The 23,136-nt window shown below is 34.7% G+C and overlaps 1 long non-coding RNA gene across 1 annotated transcript in view; it reads right to left on the bottom strand.

The window, feature by feature from the left end:
• Window positions 1–7,026: 7,026 nt before the first annotated feature.
• LOC150100647 (uncharacterized) overlaps window positions 7,027–23,136 on the bottom strand; it is a 55,448-nt gene continuing 39,338 nt past the window's right edge. The window contains exon 3 of the long non-coding RNA XR_016549184.1: window positions 7,027–7,798. This is a non-coding gene — a long non-coding RNA (uncharacterized LOC150100647). The remainder of the gene's footprint in view (window positions 7,799–23,136) is intronic.

The following is a 23,136-nucleotide window of genomic DNA, read 5'->3' as shown; positions in this document are numbered from 1 at the left end:
ATGTCCCTCTGGGACTCTTAAAGACATTTTTTTTTATTCATTGAAGGATCCCATCAAACTTCAATGGAACTTTGAAAATAAGACGAAGACGAGCATCGAAGAGAGTCTTATATACAACCGATGTTACAATAAAAGAGCAAAGCGTTTGGATTACATGTCAGCCCACGAAGTCGAGTCACGTCTTGCAGGACAAGGCGAGATCAAAACGTTGTTGAAAGGCTCAAGTCTTGTGGCTATTTCTTTCTTGTACTTCTTACGCACAAATATAAGTCTATTGGGAACAGAATGTACGTTGACCTTTTTATAAACTTGGAAACTAATGGAGAGACGTTCACAAATGTGCTGACGGAGCTAAGCTTCCCAGGGATGTGACCAGCAGTGATATGACGCCCTTCAAATGTTCAGTACTCAGAACACATTGAGTTTCTGTTGGCAACGCCCTGTTCTTTTTTTACGCTACTTCACACCGAGATGTTCGTATTAATTCAAGTGTATTGACTACACCCGACTGTGCTCGCCAGGGACTATTACGTTTGCCTCTACAGAAGTAGCCAACTGTCTCCACCCGCTGTTGTGCCACACACACACACACACACACACACACGCAACTGCGGAGGGCTGTCAAGAAAAACGTGCAATTAAGCTCGTATTCAGATATTGCTGATTGTCATTCTTCTCCACTCCCACAAACACACTTCAAATCTTTACTATTTTAACGCGGAGTTAATAAACATCGCATAGGACTTATTTGGATTTCGAACGATGGAAGCGATTTAATTTATCCAAATTCCAGAAAGATAATTATGTGATTTAGTGAACGAATATTTAGGGATAGAATTTGTTTTGTGTTGACTACATTGAAAAAACTTGTGGTGGCAGCACTGGATGTTCTTGTTTTGTTTATACTCAGTAATTCCCATGAAGTAAGGTGTGGTAATTCGTATTAAAAAAAAATCGCATATCAGGAATGCGTAGTTCCAACAGTAAAGCAAGAGAACAGTTCTGTTATGGTCTGGGCAACAATATCGTGGTGTTCTGTTGATCCCATTATTACTGTTCATAGCAGAATTAGTGCAAGTGATGATTTCGACATTTTGGATAACCAAGTACATCCCATGATCCAAACGTTATTTCCAAACAACAATGCAGTACCCCAAGACGACAATTCCCCTATTCACATAGCTTGGACTGTACAGTCGGGGTTTGAAGGGCATGAAGGTGAACTTCAACAAGTTTGAGGCTGTCTGGTGTGAAGTGGAGGTTAACAGAATGAAATATATGAGGAGGTGTTGCTATAAATCTGGCGACTCAGTTGCTTGGGACGAATAAATGCATCGCAGATGTGTATAATTACCAACCTATCACTATCTCTAGTGTGGTAGTGAAGATAATAGAGAAGTTGGTAAGAATTCGCATAGATAAAGGGGTAGACAAACAAGCTATACTCTGCAAAGAGTAACAGAGATTTACTAAAGGGAGGTCATGCTTTAGAAATTTTCTCATATTTTATAACAATGTTACGGCCGAGTTGGATAAAGGGAATGGATACACTATGATAATGTTCAGTTGTGCTAAGGCATTTGATAGAATATCACATGAAAGGCTGTTGCATAAACTGGAGAATATGAGATTGGAATATAAATTCTTGACTTGGATCAATAGATGGATGGATGGTTGACAGACGGATATCAAAAAGTAGTATACGGTGGGTGTGAATCCACCGGATTTAAGGTGGCTGGTGTACCTCAGGGTTCAGTCCATGGGCCATTGTTGTTCAATTTATACATTATTGGCATTAGGAAGAGTCTAACAGGGATGTGCAATTGTTTGCAGATGATGTGAAGATAGGCAGGGCAATCAAGGATGCCACTGATATCCAGCACTTACAAAATGATTTGAATAGGCTGGAAATTTGGGGAAACGAAAATGACTCTCAGTTTAATGTTAATAAGTGTAACGTTATGCACTTTGACGTGATGAGATTTTCGAATGGGCTAAGGATCTTGGCATATTTATGGATAGGGATTTGAAGTTCAAAGCTAGCATAGCAAAGTTGCAAATACAACTCAGAGGATAATTGCGATGTTGAAGCGAACCTCGATAAAAGGATAAGGAAGTCGTTCTGCCTCTTTATAAGGCCTTGATAAGACCGCACCTGGACTACTGTGTGCAGATTTGGTCGCCCGAAGGATAAAGAAGCTGTGGAAAGAATGCAAAGAAGATTTACAAAGATTATATCTGGATTATGGGATTTAGATTATGAAGATGGATTGTAAGTAAGTGGATTACAGAATCCGGTTAACAGAATAAAGAGGGGTGTATGACAGAGGTCTATAAACTTCTGACTCGGTGTTACAGGCTATCGATTGATTAAATGTTTCGTTATATGAAAAGTACGAAGGGAACATAAGGGCATCCATGGAAGTTAAGGTTGTTTGCAGTCAAGAAAGGGGTAAGAGCTAGGTTTTTCTCTCACAGAGCAGTCAGTGAGTGGAGTAGTTTGCCTTTAGGGAAAGTGGATGAATTTAAAGGAAGACATGATAGCTAGTTTGGGTGATTTATTGCCTCCCCTCGATGAGTCGTTGACTCCCTGGATGTCTCAGATAATATTAATAATTGCTTCTGTTTCTGAATTATCGATCATTCAGTGAAATGATTGACAGTAAGATTTTTTCGTAGAATTTTTGAATAGTCAACGTGCTCATCGTAAACAAAATCGGAGTTCGTTTTCATAAATCGCTTTCTGGAATTCTTTATTTTCTGAAATTAAATGGTTGTACTAATGGGAAAGCAAGGAGTGTGTCACATTTTGATATGGTAGCAGAAATAACTCTCTCTAAATAATAATAATAATAATAATAATAAAAGATATACAGTTAAACACAACTGGGATTTGAACGCTAAACGTTTCGCTTGAGTTTTTCGCTAAAACTAATAATCACTTTAGAGCAATATAATGAGAATTCATTGTTATTAAACGATATTTCTGATATTATATATTCAGCAAAGTTCACCATTTCCTTAGAACAATCTTTTGAATATGATCTCAAGTTATTTTCGTTTTCAATACATTGATTTCTAAAATATAGTGCGAGCATTTTAATGTCACAGCAAATTAGGAAAATCCAGTCCGTGTGGAACAGGTGACCGTGCAATGAAAGAGGAATATAAATGACTTCCGATTGCATCAGATGATCGCGAGCAAGATGAGTAGATTCACGCGAAAAGACATACCCATTAGTTGGAGATATTTGTAGGATGCTGTGTCGTTAGCATGTCTGTTTAGACGATGCACTACTACATGGGGAAGAAACAACTGGAAACAGATGAAAATAAAGTTAACAAATTCAAGCAGCCACTCAGCGTGTCATTATTAACAACCAGAGCTTGGCATCAGTTGAAATGTTATGATACAGACCCAGACTATTACTAATGACTCTTCCAGATCGGTTACTTCATTCTTATTACAGCATATAAGACTGCATTTGTTCTTCTGACTGATTTGCATGTTTTGTGGGAATAAAGAACTGAGTTTCTGAAAAATCCTTCTTCCCCCCTGTGAGATAGTTAATAAATCTTCGGTTGATAAATACTAACAAAGGTTCTTCGCTTGGTAAATAGGATTCGAGCTTAGACTCTAACATCCTCACAAGTGCAAAAGGAAAGTATACCCTTCAAGGGATCATGCAGATGATTTCATAGAAATGACCAATGGCCATCAGAAGGCCACTCATTCCTGGAATGTTACAAGGACCAAAAGAGATGGACTTTGCAAGGTCCATCTCTTTTGGTCGAATAGTAGAATAGACTATTCTACCATAATGCCATGTCATGCTTGTAGTGGATAATATCTGAGGAAATGGAATAATCCTAAAAATGTTTCAGGAATGAATACCTTTACCATGATACAGTTTGGTGGCACTGGTAATCTAATCCAAGACTGTGTTCAGGAATCATAACATACCACTTTTATCTTTCGTCATACTTATATGTCCCCAATATTTCACTTATGTTCATATTTTACATTTTTCTTGGGATGAAAACAAAGACTGGACAGTAGTCTACCAACAACTAGTAATATAAATAAATGTAATTCTCATATCTACAGTCTTCTTCCCTTGAGAGATGTCTGTAAACTGCATGTATTCCTAGGCTAGTTTGACTGTGTTGTGAGATAAACAACCCTAGTTTCTTAGAGAAATTTTCTGCCTTCATATAATGTTTGGATAATTCACGCAAAATTGCTATACTTTGCAATATAAAAGTATTTCTCGTGTGCTAGGTGGAATTCAAATTGAGTTATGTATATATATATATATATATATATATATATATATATATATATATATAGAAACACTTAGAAACACTCTTTATAATACCAAATTATATTCTTCTTAATTGGAAAAGTTAACTCGTAAACTGAACATTCTTCAACCTTCAAAAACTATCAACATTCTTACGATTAACAACTGGTTAGGTTGTTAATCGTAAATTGTAATTGTAATTGGGTCAAGCTATAGTGAACCAGTGTTTGGGAGACATAATTTAGTGATGAATTTGAAAGAAAAAAAAACCATCAATGGTTAAAGTGAACCAACAACATGAGAAACAAGAAGCGTAAGAAGGATTTTCAAGCAGCCAACTTTCATTAGTTTGATGCTAGTTGTTATTAAAACACAGATCGGTAGGACAGCGCGTGAAATTGCACAAAATGGGAGGCTTCACGAAGGATTCAGTAATGTGATGGGGGGACGTGATGAATTGGGAAACCCCAGATTGCGTTAGTGTGGACTTAAACGACACGAGATGTCTACCGTCTAGACACGTTGGGATTACTTTAAAGATCTTACTGACCGGTAAATCCAAGCACTTGCTAGGTTAAGTTACCCTGAGATACTCGAGCTGATTTCTGCCATGAAATTGCTCGCTGCAGCGGCCTTGGCAATTTATATTCATTAAGAGAAATGGCTTGGGAGTCCCTGTTGTGGAGGTTTTGATACGATGTTCGAGAAGAAATTACACTTCTAGCACCGCACTCTCCACATTTTCTTGACCCCAAGCACCAGCGATGTTTGGCGCCTAATGCAGACGTTATCTGCAAATCTTCTTAGCGAAGCAAATAGCCTGCTAAGAATGCATGTCACGTAACCTACCTTCCTAAATAACTTAACTTCATATTTATAGTAGCGTCACTGCTATGTTTTATGTTCAAAGATATGTTCACGCGCATGTAAATTGGAACTGGAATTCAATTAGGCCTATTAAGTTATAAAATCTTAAATTATCCATACGTGATAAATCCTATTTCATCCATAAATAATTCGACTTTATATTATAATATTCAGAGTTTTTGCTTCATTTTAAAATGTATGCGCTAATCAATTTTGTTTCCTTCATTCTTACATTATTTCTTCCACAGTTACATAAATAATACGATGCAGACATCCCTCTTCGAGGTTTGAACTACTTCTAAGCCAATGTTTCATCTACTTGAAACTTTCACTGAATGTCAAACAGAATATGAAGAATATTTTGGCTTACTTCGTGTTTATACCTATCCTACTCCCTAGGTCTCTTTCAAATGAGATTTTGTTTTGTGCCCGTTAAGACATCTGCTTTCCAGTCAAGAAAAGGACGAAACCTGATTCCCAGTGGCATGTTTGTGAGCATAATCTCTATACAAAGTAAGCACAGAATCGAAGTTTTAAGACTATTTCTATAGAGAGGCCTAAACCCAATTTTCTCAGTAATACAATACAAAGCTATACCTGGTGCACTCGGAGGTATTTTTTTTTCTCTTTTCACCAATACTTTTCTGCTCATGTATCCATCCACGTGACTTCTGCATGTGCACAAAGAGTACTCACCTATTGATTATTTCTTTCCTGTTTTGTATGCCACAAAAGTAAACGAAAAACGCAAATAATACTAGCTAAGAATGACATCTCTTTCTTTTAGTAAGCGATGAAAAAACTTCGTGTTATCATCACTTAAAAAAAAAAATAATAAGCACAATGGTTGTCTATGATACTTGCTTGGCATAGAATATCAGTAAAAAAATACAGAAACTGTTAAACAAATGCGAAATTTGAGTATCCTTCTTACGAAGAAATATTCTTGGATCCTTTGATAGGCACCTTGAAAATGTCTTTGTGTTCTAAGCTTCCCCTCCCTGGAGTGTTTACGAGTGGGGATAGAATGACAGCTTATATGAATTTATATATAACCAGCCTACGGTTGGTTATATACAAGTTTTCAAAGTTTTCTAAGCTTTCAAAATATTTCTTGAGTATGCAAAAGACTTGGCAGCAACGACAGTTTCAAAATCCCAAATTTCCTTGATCTAAAATACTTTCAAAATATTAGTAATCTTTGGATTTTAAATTTGTATCGCTATGTGCATTGTCCGTAGATTTAAGGGAAGAAGAAGAGTTCGCTAAAAACGAACAGAAAAGTGCATACATGTGGAAATGTTTGCTTATTTATTTATTCAAAGCTCTAATCGGCACTTTCCAGTCCTGGCTTCTACAACTTATTTTGTTCAATAAGAAATCGATCCTCAAAGGAAAGAGATTGAAGACAAGCTTTTCAGAGATCCAGATCGAAAACAAACAATTGCAACCGATTGGTTAGCGTGTCCACTCTCCAGTCAAGAGGCTGCGGGTTCGAATCCCGCCGTGGGCATGGATGTTTGTGATTGTCTGTGGAAATACTAGTGGTGGTGGTCGGCTGTAGATGGCGCTGGTGTAGTTGAAGTCAAGTAGTGGCTTGTGAGTGGTGGAAGCAGAGCTGTAGAGTAGATCGCTTCTGCCTATAGAAAATTAGCTGTTGAAAATAGGGTTTGCTTACCATTTAACTCGTGCTAATATTTTGACATGACGTCGGTAACCAAATATCACGTTCGCCCAGTGTTATGACTTTAAATGTGTGCTCATAAACATACGCTATGCAGTAATTGAGAGTTCGCAATGATCATCGCAGCTTCATTAATAAAGTAATTTATTGTAAAAAAAAATATTGGAACAATGTACGTCAGAAAATTACAACACAAGTATATAACATTGAAGCCATTTTTAAAAACTGATCATAGACTACACACCCAGTGCAGTGGAGGGTATATTGTCTATTACTTCATCTACTTCTGTTAGATACAAATAAACTTCATATTTAGTAGTCTCAAAGTTCATTTATTAACTCGAATTTGGTGATTTGGAAATATAGTTAAGTTTAAAATTGATATTGCATGTGTAGAAAAGAAACAGTTAAAGTTATACGGATCTTTTAACATCGGCTTTACACAAAATTGAAATGATATAAGGCTATATAACCTTTTACTTCTACATCATATAGTCTTCATGCGGAAACCTTTAAGTCAGACAAAGAAATTGTAAATGTTCTTGTCTGAGACACCAGCACTAACACTAGATGCATTCGGCTATTATGAACAGCGTGGATCTGTGAATGTTACAGAGATCAAAGAACAGTAGTATCTCAAATAAATTTAGTGAATAGACTGAGGCTAAAACAACAGGAATTTTCTTTCCTATTATGACGTAAAAGAGCTTGTACTGGTGATGCCATTTCACACTTCATATTTTTTTTTCACAATTTCCACGTGTGCGTATTAATAGTTTATGAATCCTTGTTCAATATCTTCTAGTTTCTATGGTACTTGTAGATCCATGCTGTTGTTGGCGCAGGTGCACGAAGTAGCAGAAGAATACTGTAATGATCAAGGCTGCTACTCCACCGACTACCCCCATAGTGATACCAGCAATTGCCATTGGAGAAAGATCACCTGAAAATAAAACAGAATCGTAAAGAAGCCAGCTCATGAGAGTCACATTTTACTTGCATAATAACCAATAATAAAAATGATATTTTGGTTGCAGCCTTTGCATCAGGCTTGAACAAATGGTTCGTAATAAGAATAACAGTGCATGAATGCATAAATCAAACATTCTCAGTCAATCGAAATCAATAACATATAGATCAATATATGACATTGATGTGCCACATCTTTTGCAGCTTTCGTTTATAGGATTAATTATAAAAAAATTAATATAGATATAGAAAAAAAAGCCTTTTGCTTTGTGTGTAGAGAAATATCACAACATACACCCTCTGTCCAAAAAGAAACCGAACGTTTCGAAAATAGAAGAAACTAGTGGTGCCACCTGTTGTATCTTTTTGTTGTCGAAAGCAGCAATCTTCATTAGCGTTGTGTCAATTGTTTGAGACATTTGTTTCATTAGAAGCCGAGTTATAGTGCCAAGAGTGACAGTGTATTTTGACTAACGTCGGTCATCACGATATTCATGCCGTAAGCGACGAATTTTCGCTATCAATCGCTTCAAACTTTCGAGATAACGGTCAGTGGCGAGATAAAACTCGACATCGACCGTTTTGGCCAGGCGGAACGAATTCTTTGTGGATAATACTCTTGAAATCGTTGAAACAAATCAGCATTGTCTTTACTTTTGACTTCTCCAAGCGCTTTTTTTCGGATGCCCCTCTTCTAGTGGTCTCCATTCAGCACTCCGGCGCTTTGTTTCGGACTCATCCTCAAAACATCATGTTTCCTCACCAGTAATGATCGTTTCAATGAAGTTTGAGTCTTTACGAGCGGTTTTAATGAGATCTTTGCAGTGTTCAATTCGATACATTTTTTGGTCGTCGGTCAAATTGTGGGGAACAAATCTCGAATTCAATTTACGAAGGCCCAAACTCTCGGTCAAAATGTTGTGCACAGTTGATTTTGGAATCCCCAATTCATCTTCAATCAATCTCACGGAAGATTTCGGGTTTTCTTTGATGAAATCACGTACTTTTTGGGTGTTAACTTCGCTCAGTCCAGATTTTGGTCTGCCCGGCTTTTCGTCGTGCTCAAGTGTCTCACAACCACTTTGAAATCGCTTAAACCACTCGTGAACTTGAGTACGGGATAAGCATTCATCACCGTATGCTTTTTGAAGCATTTCATGCGTTTCGGTAAAACGTTTACTAAGTTACAAAAGTCAGTCGCAGCTCTCTGTTTGAAACTCATTTTCCCACCGTTCGTTAAAACACACTGTCACTCTTGGCACTATAACTCGGTTTCTAATGAAACAAATGTCATAAACAGTTGACACAACACTAATGAAGGCTGCCGCTTTCGACAACAAGATACAACAGGTGGCGCCACTAGTTTCTTCTGTTTTCGAAAAGTTCGGCTTCTTTTTTGGACAGAGGGTGTATATATCTATATATGACATTGATGTACCACATATTTTTCAGCTTTCGTTTATAGGATTATCAGACACTGTCCTCCTCGTATCTAAACAGAATCTCAGCTGTGGTCGCGTTGTGGTTACAAATAAGAGCCGATACAGATGCACTAATGAAATTAAACATACAGAAAAACATTTATGCTCCAATTACAACTGCACTCTCTGGACAATTTCGGCCAGCTAATTACTTCCTCACAAAAAGATCTTTGACTTTTCTTTCTAGAAAGTAAATTCGTTCAAGACCCCTATCACAATCTGTGAATCACCCACCAGTTATCATGTATTTTCCTACCCATGTAAATGAAAGGTCAAAGTACGTAGGATAATTAAATGATTTAAAAAAATAAATAAATAAAAAGGAATTTCGGAAGATACCGAGAGTATTATATGCAAGAGACAAACTCCTTCAGTGCATTTCAAATTCATTTATCGACTTAATAAGACGAAGAAGAGAGACTTAGGTCGGTAATTACTTGGTGTTCAAGTACTCTACTTGAAAAAAAATAAAAAATAAAATTATTGGACAATTTAAAATTTAGTCAACCATATATAATAAACATATCAAATATATTTATAATAAAATATAATATAATAATAAAAAAAAAAAATAATAACTCTACCCGATGGCCGTCACGTGATTTTCCATAGACAAACCTGGACTTCGTATTAAAATTAATTTTTAAAAACTCGTCTCAGGTCGGTTATAACTAAATGAATATCTCTGAATATAATCTATGCTGTTTGTAGTTAGAAAGATTCTGTTTCGAAGTTCATTTAAATGACTTCAATACAGAATAGCGAATATACCTAGGAAGTAGGTTTAAAAATGCATTTCAATTCCTCATAAAATATCATATTTTAATGTGAATGCGTTTCAACTGTGCTAGGTTTTAATGCGAGAAATTCTTTTTTTTTTTTTAATACAAAATCCTTTTTGCACCTCTATGATGGGATGCCTTTCTGAATGCGTTTCTCCACAGTCACAAAATGTTACATCTTCTAGACTTGTTCCACTCTTTTCTCACTAACTAAAGTGCGTCACATAAAGATGACCTTGCTTTGTTCTTTACAGAAATGATTCGTCTCTAAATGGGGGTACTTAAGAGCTAAACAAAAGATAAAAAATTACAGTAGCTGCATCTTGAGAATGAGGTCACATACAACATTTCATATAAAATCTATTTTAATGCTTCGTCTAAAGATTCCCTTCCTAATTATCACGTTATAAAGTGAGCTTCGAAACATCATCAGTGTCTTTTTTTATATAATTATTATTTTCTTGAATTTAATATAAATGCAATTTTTTTTGAAAAAATTTTCTTTATTCAATGATTATACATCTCGCATTAGCCATGCTTGTTTTTTTTAATAAAAACAAATTCAAAACTTTATCCCTATTAACGCACTGCATGATAATAAAAGGAACAGGGAGCAATTCCATTTTTTTTATTATTATTATTCAGGCTACGAGACTAGTTTAAAAGCTAAAACAAACAAACTGGCACTGTTTTCATTAAAAAGTTCGTAGCGTTCGGCGCAGTTATTTTCGTTTAACTTTTCTAAACGCGATTACCAAGTGTAAAAAAAAAAAAAATTCCACTGTAGACTTGTTTACATTCTCTTCTGTGAAAGAGATTTGTGAATTCGAAACAGGTCATAGCAACCAAGAGTCAGTTCCTTAATATTAAGAAATTTTCGGCTTCTAAAAGTTGGTGGAAGTTCTGTCGAAGTTTTCACTTTTCAACATATAAAAGCAAATCTTTTATGTTATTTTGTGTGATGTTTTCTATGGTTTGCTTGTTTAAGCAAACGAAGGTGACCTCTGAATACGGCAACACCTTTATCGCATTCTTAGGATTGCTAAGGGCGGTCGTATATCTCGAAATATTTTTCGGTTAACGAAGTTAAATATCACATTATATGGCTAAATACACTTTGCTATGAAATGAATTATTTTTCAATTATTAAAATATGTGAGATATATTAAATAATGAATAAATTTCTATTTACTTTTTAAAACATAAAAAAATTGGAAGAGGTTGTTTATTGGCTATAATTTTCCAGTTGTGATGCTTTGAATCACCGTAGTCTAATGATTCTATCCTAAGTACAAAGAAGAACTGATGTGTATATGCCTTTTAGAACTTTATTACAGCAAACCCAAGGAACATTCATCTTTAATTGTGCATCAAACTGTTAAACGTTTCATTTAAATATTTTTAGTGTTCCATAATGACAACTTAATTCGTAATTTGTTTGAATTTTTTTTATGTACTTTCAACTATTCGTAGCACAGTTGGAAAAACAAACCGGAAGATCTACCCTTCGATCTTCCGGTTTGTACTCTCGTCGTGACAAGAAGGGTTGTTATATGAATATTTTCAATTGGAGATGACTTAGTGTATTTCATACGAAGGTAGGATTTTCTACCGAAAATGTCACTTTTATTTCTAATACAAACAAAAATCGGCCACAGAATACACGCAGTTGACACACAAAAACACTTAGTGTGTAGCAGATAGCGTAGTGTAGATGGTAAATGAATTATTGTACTTGGCGGTTGCGTGGTACAAAATGTTCGCCAGCAATGAGACTTTGAACTCCACGGAGATGTCACGTAATAATAATAATAATAATAATAATAATAATAATAATAATAATAATAATAATAATAATTACGACTTAAATTAGTTTGCATATTTCTTCAATTACTTCGAATCGTTTATTCAAAGTAACCGTTGCAGTAATAATTTCAAATAAATTTTAGTCATTTCACGTTTTGGCCTCCACAATAAGCTCATATTTTATTATTCTTGATTAAAAATTTAACGGAAACATAACTAACTGAGTAGAATGGCTTATCTGCGTTTATTTATGTCAACGTTCATATGATATGGCGTTAATGGGAAAATCATGTAAGGCTATGGAAAGTTGCACGTGATGTTATAAACATTGTGAAAAATTTGGGTCAACTTTCAAGGATTTAATATCTGATGTAAATGTGAGCCTCATTAGTTCCAATTCGTATTACTTATTTAAACAAATACCTTAGACCAACACTTGTTGATAAAATCAAACAGGTATCAACATGAATATATGGTGTCGCGTACAGATATATAAGCGATTAAAAAAAAATCAATATGTATTTTTTTACTGAGAAACTCAGTCGGTATAGATGAAGCCCTTTGATCGGAAAGACCCGAGTTCAAATCCCGATGTTAGCATGTACTCCTTTACATTAAAACAAAACAAATGAAGGCTTGTTGTGGGCCTTGTTCTATTAAACAAATTAGCACATTTTTCTAAGTTATGCTTATATATGTGTTTATAATAGATAAATTGAAATAAACACTTGCGTGTATACCATTTCATTTTACAAACAAATTAGGTTGCTCTGCTATCAGTAGGTGGCGCTTCAACTTTATCGATTGATATGTTGATAACACAGTGTGTTACCTTTTTTTATATAAAGTATAAGATTGTAATTTACTGGATTTAAATAATCTTGCGGTATAATCCAAGGGATGAAAAAAAAAAAAAAAAAATATATATATATATATATATATATATATATATATTCTTAAAATTCTTAAAAGAACTGGGCGATGGACTGAGTCCTTGACTCTTTATCCCGTCATCTGAATGAAGTAAATCTGTGTGGATGGAGTGTTATTGAGCTAAAAGGCTCTAGTCATGGCTGGGTAACGGCAATAGCCGAGCCTCAGTTAAAACTTCATTGGCTACAGCATTGCCATGGAAGTCCTAAAAAGGGCTTTTGGCTTCCTATATATATATTTATATATTGAGCAATTAAAGCTCAGATCATGGCAGGAGGGTAATAGAAAATTGCCATCCATTACCCTCCAAGGGTATTGGTTTCAACCTCATCGCCCTATATATATATATATATATATATATATATATATATATATATATATATATAACAATGCAAAGTCCATATGATCAATTTTCTTAAATTTCTCAAAGATGAAATGTATGCTAACAAAGTGCTTTTACTCATATATATGTATCATTTGTACTATTGCTAATATTGAGCTTCTTAAATTTTAAGTTCCTGTGCATATATATATATATATATATACAGTATATATATATATATATATATATATATATATATATATATATATATATATATATATATATATATATCTCACGTATATCTCACGGTCGATTGACCACTTCAATCATATAAATCATATATATATTGAAGTAATGCAGAAGTCATATATATCTCATATACAAGTAACCAAAAGGTGCTCGACCTTATTAACAAAAATCTCTGGGTGAGAGAAAGATGTTGAAAGTATTTTTTTACCTTGGTTCTACTATACATTCAAGTTGCTAAGAAATTATATACTTGGTTTTTAATCCTTTACCCAAGGAAGCAAAACAATGGTTTGCTTATCTCTCCCGGGTCTGGTTCCCACGGATATACAGGGTGTTCGGGATAAATTTGACAGTTTCGTAAGGAAAAAGAAAATCTTCTTTGTATCTATTAAATTTAATGAATTGACAAAAAAACATTACAGGAAGAGTTAATTACAATACTATCAACAAGATTTACTCAAAATAGCCACCATTAGCATCGATCACAGCTTCAATTCTGCTTCGGAACCTCGAACAAGCTGATGCTACAGTCTCCCTGGGAAGGGCCGCAAAAACTGTTTTAATTTTATCCATTAACTGGGCTTTTGTATTACTGGAAGTGCGATTGGTGTCTTTTTCAACTGCGCCCCATACAAAATAATCCATGGGGTTAAGGTCTGGGGAGTTTGGAGGCCAAACATTTGGACTGGTGAAGTCGTAGAAATTTTCAGACAACCATTTTTGACTTTTCCCAGAGGTGTGGCAAGGGGCCGAATCCTGCTGCCATACATACGGCCTACCATTGGCTACCCTTGTTATCCAGGGCTTGACTACAGTTAGCAACTCCACGAACAAAGCCCGAATTCCAATGCCAGGGTTCTTCAACACCTGTTCCTGCGGATTTGCGAGGAATTCTGCTGTACGAACGAAATCAGATCGTCTGCTAGGGATCTTTCTTCTTGCTACATCCTCGTAGTCACCATTGCAAGTCTCTAGTTCATGCCTGATTGTTTTTACTGTATTCAGGGAGCATTGGGCAGCAGTCGTAATATCCTTATTTTGATGGCGGGCACGAATCATCATGATACAAGTTATTCTCTTCCATGATTCAGGTGGGTTCCAGCTATCCATCCTTTCTGACATCTTGTATATCAATGAAGAAGGGTCCAAACTTTTAAATGAAGAGAAGTGTGTGTTAATACATGTAACTTACGGAAAAATATAATTAATTATAAATATGTCAAATTTATCCCGAACACCCTGTATATATATATATATATATAGGTGGCACATTGATTAATGTCGTGTGTTTTCAGGTCGCATGTCTGGTGATATATATTAATCACCAAACATTGTAGCATATTTGGAGTATATTAATAGTTTGAAAGCAATTGATTTATATTAATGTTTTAGTTTTATGAATGATTGGAAGTATCTCAGAATCATTAATTTGTTGTTATTCATTCATAGGTTTTGGAAGTTTCGAATTTGTGCTCTGTTAAATCTATCCCACACGTGCATGTTGATTAAATATCTGCTAGTGTAACTAGCGTGACATCCGAGTTAATCTGTTATTGAGAGGCTGTTTGTTGTATTTTTACAACTTAATATTGCTGGTTTAAACTTAATGAACAGTTGGAATTAATTTATAAAGATGAAAACTCGACTAATATGTTTGAAATGGAACAATCACCATATCAATATGTTAACTGTTTTTGGTCAGTTACTTTCTAGTGAAGCTCTTGTAAATGTGACTTTAGCGTGTGAAAGCAGAAGCCTAAATTTTGAAGACTGGAAGTGATTAGGAATTTGATATATAAGGCGAAGTGAACATTTCTTAGTGGTACTGAAAGTTTAAATATAAACAGTTTGCAGGTGAACATTGGTATGTTTCTAGAATTGTTTCTTACTGGGGTACAATGAAAACTATGTAAGAAAAAAATTGACATCGGTAAGAAGCAAGTAAACAGGCAGACGGAGAATATTTTTAGCAACTCAAACATAAAAAAAGCATAAAAGAAAAGGAAACATCAAGAATCAATGAACTAGACACGATAGAAATACTTAAGGATATTAGTAAGAAGGAAAAGGCAATCACAAGTGAAAGTAGGTCCGAATTATCAGCACCTAACTACCCACTAACTCGGGTTTCGATTTCTCACTGAAGTATACAGTTTCTGAAATTACGTCTATCTGTGCAGAGTTCATTGCGATCTGGGGAATATATAGTAATTGAAATGGAGGCACCTCGGTTAGTGATACGGACAGTGACAGCGGATAGTGTATCTGTATTTTCTGATAGTCTGTACCAAGGTACAATGTTATTTCAACCGAGTCCTCTCCATTCTTAGTGTTGTAGGATTAGTCGACACTCATCCTCATCTCATAGAAACAGATTCGTGTGAAGATAGTTAAGTATTATTTCATTAGTCGATTCTACTTGAGTTATCCATATCCGGTGAAACTGCGCAAAGTGTCATACATAACATCGAATCGGACATCCATGTCTTATTTGATCACCTTTTGATGATTTTTCACATTAAGATGGTTTTGATTCCATGATGATGTATTTGAATATATCCGGAGAATCTACTATCATTACACCAAGTAATGATGAGTTACATGATCAGCAACCTCATCTACGATGCGTGTCGCTCAGGAGACTTTCCAGGAGTCATTTCATCATCCTTATAGATCTCCTTGTCACAATATCATTATGAGAGAGGTCTGCTGCAGATAATCTACCATCAAAACTAACCCTTGAAGCATCATATGAAAGTCCATGAGAATGTCAGATATGAGACTTCGTGTTGTCAAAATTCTGATCGGGATATTTTGTTCTGACAATTTGCTCTTCCAGACAACATTTATATTGCGTGTTAAAATCGCCATTTTCCAGGTTTAGATTCTACTCAAGTGGAGAAATTAAGAGATAATAACTGGACCTTCCCTCAAATGTTTTTTGTTTGTTTCTTTTGAAAAAGAATCAGATGTTTGTGATATAAGGATCACAGCTTCGATACTAGATTCTATATAAAACCTAGATTGTATTCTGTTGGAAACGATGAGCCTGGGTAGTCTATTCAAGTGCAAGCGAGTGCAGATTGAGATACGACAATTAGGAGAGAAAAATTATTTGGGTGGTAGTATAAATGATGTAGCACAGAATGGGTGCAAGAGGCATTCACCAAGAAAGTATGTATGTACAGTATGTAGAACTATAAGAGGTGATTTCGATAAACTGCATAGGCAACTTTCAGTTGTGCCATGGTAGGGGGGAACTATATGATAGAGGAATCAGTAGTGCATGGGAAATATTCAAAGGCGTTTTAAGTTTCTATAATGAACTGCATTTCTAGAGTCAGAAGAATTAGATTAATAAGAGGGTGAAGAATGGACGACTAAAGCTTTGAAGCATGGGCTAGATAAAAATAAAACGCTATGGAACAATTGTTCGTGCTAAACGTGGTGATCCGTCACATCAGCAGTACAAAGAGCATGTCAGACGAGTGACAACCATGATGAGCAAAAGTGAAGGCAGTCTAAGAAAAGAAGCTAGCTGAACAGGTTAAACAGAATCCCAGGGATTTCTTCACTATGTCACGAGTGAAATGAAGAATGATCATGGTAGGATAACCTTGGTAAATACGGATGACAGGAAAGTGTAACTGGAAATAGCTGAGTTATTAATTTGATCATTTAGATCATATATACATTGACAGACCAATTAGCTCTATGGAAGCCGTGATGAATCTGGGTGAAATGATAAAGTTGGAATCGGTAGAGATGATAAAAAGTTCATGAATATATTGCAAGATCAAAATACTGCAATGAGTTTGAATTAGATATCAGCGTGTGTGTTAAAGGAACGTGTTAGAGAATTAGCTACGCCCCTGACCTAGTTGTTCGAGTCTCAATAGCGAAGTTATATTTGATTTTTTTTTAGATTTTGTCGAGGTATTTGACAGAATTCAGCATAGGAGGTTGTTACACCAACCCACAGGGATGGGTATGCAAAATAGACGTGGCTTGGACACTGGAGTGTTATCTGACAGGTATCCAGGATAATGTAGGGATGTGCTGAATCTAAGCGAATGAAGGTGACCAATTTCATACTACAAGGTTCTGTGCTTGGACCACTCCTGTTTAACTTGTATATTAATGACATTAGGGATAGTCTGGAGAAAAACATTCAATTACATGGAGCGATGATACAATGGGTCGAGATAAAGGACATTCCATACAGAATCCTGCGCACATAGTAATTATGTGATATTTAGTTAACATTCGATATACGTAAATTTTAATAAAAGTTTCTGAAATATTTCAGATATTTTTATCAGGTAAAATGTTATTTAAATTTGCAATGTTGACTACCCTTTAGTAGGCAAAAATACTCTCAGGGAGAGGAATATCATTAGTTATTCTCAGATTCTTTCGACCCGTGGGCAAATGCACTCTCCAAGTTTTAGTTATATATGTAATAAACGTTCCTTCATTGAGTTAATGGCACGAGCTTAGAAATAATGAAATAAGTTCTAAATAATATCGCTGCCTCTTTCAGTGATAATGCCACAACTCATGTTCCGCGTCTAAGCCAAATGTTGTCCAGAATTAATGCGTGGCATTCACCCATAGAATAATGATCACGTGCTTTTCCACTTTCGCTTCGGTGACTCAGCTTTACGTGCATATTTCAGCAAAATATAAATAGCACGGCCATCGATGTGTTTTTAAATTTCAAATGATTACGTTTAAGAATTTACTCATAGCATTAATCGATGTTTGTTCATCGCATTCAAAGTGCGTGAATATGTTTATTTTAATGACTTTGATCCTATCTGAAACATGTCTTCATATCGTTGAATTGAGTTCATTCATAATATTTTTAAAATAAGAGAAAATCCGTATGCTATCTCATTTCTTAGGTCTAGAAACTTCTGTTTCAATAAATTGTGTTTTCATTCTCTTAAATACATTTTGCTCAATTCCAGTTTTTCCGCCCATGTTATATTTCTAAAGATTGTAGTCAACTGTAGAATTTTTACTTATCTTACCATTTTTTTCTAGTGTGAAGCAGAGTTCTAAAATGTTTTTCATTCTCTCCTAATAGATCACTTTTTTTTCTTTTTGTTAGCCAAGTTTTTCTAGTACTGAACTTATAACTATCAAAACGTAAACAGCGAAAATACAGATTTAAAAAAAAAAAAAAAAAAAAAAAAACTTAAAGAGAGTTTTAAAAAAATCCTTGAAAAAGCTTGAATTGATCTGTAATAATTCTGTCTTTTGAGAAACGGGCATAAGTTTCTTAAGTCTAAGTTTAGTTCGCTGGTCTTTTCAGTCAGTAAACTGAATGAATGGCATTCCTACAGCTTACCTTTAGGCTCTGAATTCGAATTTCATTGATATGGATGTGTGTTTGTGAATATTTAGGTGGTAGGTGGGTTTATCTTCCGTAATACAGTAATATTGATGATCAGATAAACCATCTTTATGCAGATACTTAAGTACGTTCTTTGTTGTAGACCAGACATTGATCTCTTGTTATGGTTGCGGTGGAATATTGCTTTCTAGTCGATTTGTTGCAAGAATTATTCAGGTTGCATTGAATGCACCGACTAGAATTATATTTCAAGTTTAGCACGCCATCTTAGTCTACATAAGTCAATTCTGTTGCAAATGCTGAACAGTATACTAATTCCTTTTTAACAGAAAAAATTACTTTCATTAGGACATTTTTAAAAAATAAAACATTTGAAATTGTAGGATAACAGGAACCAGCATAGAGAAAAAATATATTCAACGTGTTTTACAGCATGATTTTGAAGTTCATTGATGACTGAAGGAGGATGACGTGACTGACTTAGTTCAACTTATTATTGACGTATAATAAATTTCGTTTAATCCTTTATCCAAGTCTAAGCAAACAAAGTTTGTGCCTGAAGTATCTTCAGGACTGAGGCAACTCGAGGTAAAGGTGGACCTAGCTCTCATCACTCCCTGTCTTAGTATCTCCCATAATGCAAAGCACATCTCCTTGAGGATATATATAATATATGTAATGCTATGCATTAAGGGAAGGGCCACTACCCAGACCGGTTTCGATCTTTATTGAGGTCTCGTCAGTGGGAACCAGACCAAGGTGGAAGAAATGGAGAAGTCATATTTACCTATACGAGTTGCCAAAAGGTTTTTCACCTTATTATTAAATTACTCTGGATTTAGAGAAAGATGTTGGAAGTTTTTTTCACTTGGTTAGACTATAATAAATTTAGTTTAATCCTTTATCTAAATGTAAGCAAACAAAGTTTGCCCCTCATTCCTGAAGTATCTTCAGGACTGAAGCAACAAATGGGAGATACTGAAACAAGGAGTGATGAATGTTGGTCCACCTTTACCACGAGTTGCCTCAGTCCTGAAGATACTACAGGTGCAAACTTTGTTTACTTATACTTGGATAAAGGATTAAACTAAATTTATTATAGTCTAACCAAGTGGGAAAAAACTCCCAACATTATCGATGTACGTTGCCATAAATTTTCCATGCACTTCTATTATCTCATATATTCACAGTTGTCTCACCTCGTATTCATTTACAAAGATAACTGAAAATAGCTTCGGGAAGATATACAGTAGTGATTATTTTCTGATTTGTTACAAAGTCTATCAATAACGAAATTGTAATCTTTATGATAAACGATATCATCATAATGTTAACTAATGATTAATATTTTTGGCATTCCTCTCAGCTGTTTTGAAGCGATTCTCGTGAAGGACAATTTTTATATTTAAACAGATATTATTCGAGAATAAGAAGATATTAATGGAACTAAAAATTACAAAATTTCAGGAACTAATTTATTGTGCACAGAAAATCATTAAAAAAAAAACGCAGTCTTCCAGACATCAAGAAAATGACATTCCTTTAATAAACGACCTAAAATATCGTAGAGTTCAAATACGAAATAAGATTAAAGTTGCTTTTAGAGAAAACCATAATCTAACTGCATCGTTTAGAAGTACTTATGTTGGCTGTGAGTCCAATTTTATCGAAGGTCCATAACTGTAATGGAACTCTTACGATCAAAAATTCAATTTTCTCGTTGTTTTATTTTGGTTGTCGAAGACATCGCTAATCCATTCCGATCGTGAACAGTCAGTATAACATCTAGTCTTATGCCGTATAATAACCCGCTGTATAATCATTTATTTATTTATTTGTAGAACGGATCATGGTGAGTGTCTTCAGCTGCATTACAATTTTAATTTTAAATAACATGTCATGCGTTATCCTAAAGGCAAAACAAAGCAATTACAAATGTTCGTCTATTTACTTTTATTGTGATTTATCTGCCGGGTTCGATTTTTGCCAAAAAATAACGATGTACTTAATTATAATTATTTTTTATTATTTCAAACAGTCTACTAGAAATGTAAACAAAGTAGATTTTAATTGGATTCATTAATAATGAAAGGATTCGGTTCAATATGTATAAAATAAATGCGAAATCCGATAATAATAATAAAGACAAAAGTTTAAGAAGCTATTAGACGAAACTACTTTCTTCTATATAAATATATAGATGTGGGCCGCAATGCTATATATATATATATATATATATATATATATTAGGAGACAAAATTAGGAGACAACATTCTTGAACTTTTATTCAGTGTTCCTGTTTTCTATTCCTTCTTGTATATAAATTTATATAAAGCTGCGTTATCTGAACTTGTCATTTCTTCAGTGATACATATGCAACAGGTTGCTACTCTTTTTAAATCTATCAACCAGCATCTGATAGCTGTAAATGTGTTTCTTACGTTTCTCTATTTCTTCTTGAATATGTCAAAATATTTCTCGTATTTTCCATTATTATTAATTGACTTAAATGCATGTTACACTGAGTTTGATCATCCACCCAAACAAAACCTTCTTTTTTCATTTCTTTAAGAATATGACTTCTAGAATGGGTTACCTTTGTTGCTGAAAATCTTGAGGTAATAGTGGCACATCTTATCTTGTCTGTATTTTCATAATCGTTCTTCTAGTAAAGTTGCTAAACTTAAGAAGCATCTACATCAACTTGACGTTCACCCACTTCCAACTAGTTGCCTTGACACGCAATTTTATATTCAGGGAAATTATTTTTCTTTGCAACATATGTATATGTGGGGGTGAAGGTGGAGGTTGGGTGAGAGTGTGACCTCCCTCCTATTGCATGAAAATGGATGTGACTATGAAATATGCAAAATTTTGTGCCCTCTAAATTATGTATGTAGAAAGATAAGCACAGGAGAAAGTTAACAGCATTTTGAGAAGGGGATATGATATTTGTGTGAAAATATCTGTATAATAGATGACGTGCTGAAGAAATGGAAGTCTGTAAATGACAGTGAATTCACGATATTTTCCCTTAGGCCTAAAATATTGACCAACAGGAACTAACTCTTCTTGAAAACATGTTTACCTCGTCTTACTATCAGACCCTAAAATCAGTTTGAAGACTCGAGAAGCCAAGCAATCCATTAAATGTTTCGCAAAACACACAGAGAACTGCACGTAATGAATTTGCACGAAAAAATTGCCTCCCACAGTTCTTTAACAACAAAATACGCATCGACTGACACGGATCAAGTTACACAAAACAGTGAAAGTCTGTAATGGAACAACAAATCATGCGATATATTTTTGCAGTCGTATTTCCGTATGGGATGTTTGGACACATTTTGGTTTGGAGGATACAGATGTTGATGCTGCTTAAAATTATGACTGAAGCAACGAAATCTATGACATGAGTGGATTTCTGTGTTCTTCTGGCGTCTGTCTGATTTTAGGAAATAAAAACGTTTTACATTGTGATTTTATGGTAGTTGTTCCTCCACGGATCACCTTCATATCGCAAAGAAATCATCGAAGTGAATTAGGACATAGTAGTGGACAACACAGAGTCCTAACCTGAACGCGATAAAACTTGGGAATGAACTAAAAGTGGAAAAAAGGGTAAGTATTAGATGTCCGTTTCCATTAGTGGAAGTTGCTATTGTTTTGGTTAGATGTTTGGAAGAAGAAATGCGCCCCAATACTACGAACTACCCACCAAAAATTAGTAACAAATCTTTCATGATTCTTTAATACGTTTGTTAGATTATCAGATTAACGTTCGTAGATTACATTAGTTTATAATAGTTCATTAGATTAGCGTTAGTGTTTTAGATTTTTTTATCCCTCATTTATTAACATAACAATTTGTTGGATGGATTTTGATGAAAATTGGTACTCAAGATAATTTATGAAAAATTCTAAAATCGTTTCTATTCAAGGTGATTTAGGTTTCAATAGAGCTGCTTTAAGTATATTAAAATGATACGAAATTATGCAGTACATTTACTAGTTAAAATTTCTTTGTATGTGTATCTCATACCTGAGAAGTGTAGTTCTGAATGTATGGTATTTAAGTTCACAAAAACGCCTTATGTTCAACTTTTCTCCCAACAGTCACATCATTAATAATGCAATAGCGTTATGTAACATCCATAAACTGCTATACCTATGACTTCTGATTCAAAGATTTGTCATCTTTGGATCATTAACACACTTACTTCAATGTTCCGCCTTTTGAATATAGAACATGCAATTAGAATTTTTGATTGTCAGTTTCTTTAAGATTTTGCCAAAAAGCAGCTTTGAACTCTTGCAGTTCTGATTACAAACTTAGCAAATGGAACAGATCAGTTGGTACAGATGAGTTCGATCGGT

Source organism: Typopeltis vanoorti, chromosome 12, assembly GCF_054136105.1.
Source record: "Typopeltis vanoorti isolate ZY-2024b chromosome 12, IOZ_Tvanoo_1.0, whole genome shotgun sequence".
Lineage (NCBI taxonomy): Eukaryota > Metazoa > Arthropoda > Arachnida > Uropygi > Thelyphonidae > Typopeltis > Typopeltis vanoorti.
This window is presented reverse-complemented; position numbering and strand designations above follow the sequence as displayed.